This window comes from Phascolarctos cinereus, unplaced genomic scaffold (assembly GCF_003287225.1).
Source record: "Phascolarctos cinereus isolate Bilbo 61053 unplaced genomic scaffold, phaCin_HiC Scaffold_4;HRSCAF=312, whole genome shotgun sequence".
NCBI classification, from domain to species: domain Eukaryota; kingdom Metazoa; phylum Chordata; class Mammalia; order Diprotodontia; family Phascolarctidae; genus Phascolarctos; species Phascolarctos cinereus.
In genome coordinates, this window is record NW_027555847.1 from 98,467,027 (window position 1) to 98,469,258 (window position 2,232).

A 2,232-nucleotide genomic window follows, 5' to 3' on the forward strand; every position below is an offset into this window, starting at 1 on the left:
ATCTTCCTTTATCCTTTATTCTCCTGCAAGTTCTCTACTCTGTTTTCCATAGTTCCCCTCAGTATTCAGTAATCACCTGGCTAAAGTTACCAACAAGTTATAGAAATGAGATTTTTATGCAGTGTTGACTTAAAATGATTGGCATAGTTCATAAAATTGTGTGACTTGAAGTCAAGAGGACCTGAGTTTGAGAACTACTGACATTGGCAGCTGTGTGACCCTCAGAAAGTCATTCAATTTCTATCTAACTCTGTTTCCTCATTTGTAGAATTATGGGTGATAGTAACATCTACCTCATGGTGTTACAGCAATCAAATGACATTATATGTATAAAATGCTTTGCAAAGCATCATGTGCTATATCATGTCAGGTATCATTATCAGGCAATCTGATTTGCATGTAAGGTAGAACTACATAGTCTCTTTTACCGAGCTGTTAATTCTCTTTCCATAATTTTCTTGCATCACATTTGGTTTTCCAAAATTTTCTTCTACAACTCTTATTTGATTTTAAAATTGATTTTTTTTTTTGCTCTCCATTTAGCTGTCCATGAATTCTTGCTGGATTTGTGTCCACTTCCCTTTTTTTTTTCTTTCGAAACTTTGCTTCTAGCTGTTTTCATGTTGTCTTCTTCGAAGTTTGTGTCTTGATCTTCCTTGTAGTCATAGTAGATTTTTTTCTGGTCAGGTTCTTTTTTTGTTGTTTGTTCACTTTTGCAGACTATTTCTTGAATTTGTATTTTTTGTTGAAGTTGGGCTCTGCTCACCTGGAGGAAATAGGGCACTGTTTCAAGCTTTAGGTTTTTTCATGCTGTTGTTTTCATAGCTACTTCTAAGGGTCTTTAAGTTTTTCTTTTTTCTTTTTCCCCAAGATAGTGTGATCCTGGGATAAGTATGGCCAATGATCTCCTGTTTTGTATTCTAGTCCTTAACCAAGAAGGGACCGTGCTTCATTGCAGCTACATGCACTAGAACAGCTCTCCATGCTGGAACTGTGACCAGAGCCCCTGCTCCTTTGTGAACACAAGTACCCCTCTCTGCCCTGGGACTATGAGGTGGAACTGGGTATGTTCAATTGACTTGGAAAACTGTGCCCAGTTCTACATCCCGGGCTAGCACAAGGGTCCCATGTAATCTCTTTTTGAAAATTTTTTTTTCTTTTTCTGATAGAATTTTTAAAATTTAAAATTTTGTTTTCCCCAGTTACATATAAAAACTATTTTTCACATATCTTTTAAAAATTTTGAGTTGAAAATTCTCTTCCTTCCTCCCCCTCCCTCCCTCCCATTGAGAAGGCAAGCAATTTGATATAGGCTATACATGTGTTGTCATGAAAAACATATTCACAATAGTCATGTTGTGAAAGAAAACATGGGCCAAAACCTCAAGAAAAAATAAGTTAAAAATATGCTTCAATCTGTATTCAGACACGATCAGTTCTTTCTCTGGGAATGGCTGGCATTTTTTTTACCATAAGTCTTTCAGGGTTGTCTTGGGTTGTTGTATTACTAAATAAAGCTAAGTCATTTGTGCACAGTACCTTTCACTTTGCATTAGCCCATGCAAGTCTTTCCAGGTTTTTCTGAGAGCATGCTGTTCATCATTTGTTAAAATGCAATAATATTTCATCATAATCACATATGATAAATTTTCAACAATTCCCTAATTAATGGGCATCCCCTCATTTCAAATTCCCCTCAATGTCTAATTCTTGGGCCCAGAAAAGAGCTGCTACACATATTTTTGCATGTATAGATACTTTTCCTTTTTTTAACCTTTTTTGGGATACAGACCTAGTAGTGGTATTGCTAGGTCAAATGGTATACATGGCTTTATAGCCCTTTGAACATAGTTACAAATTGCTCTACAGAATGGTTGAATCAGTCCACAATTCCAGCAACAGTGCATTAATGTCTCATTTTTCCCATGCCCCTTCAATATTTGTCATTTGCCTTTTCTGACCTGTTAGACAATCTGTAGTACCTCAAAAATATTTTAATTTTATATTTCTCCAATCGATACACTATTTTATATGGCTGTAGATAGCTTTGATTACTTCATCTGAAAACTACTCTTATATTTTGATCACTTATCAATTCAGGAATGGCTCTTATTTTTACAAATTTGACTCAGTTGTTTATGTATTTGAGAAATGAGGCCTTTATAAGAGAAACTTGCTTCAGAATTTTTTTCACAGTTATTATGACTAACTACATTTCCTTCCACCCTATCC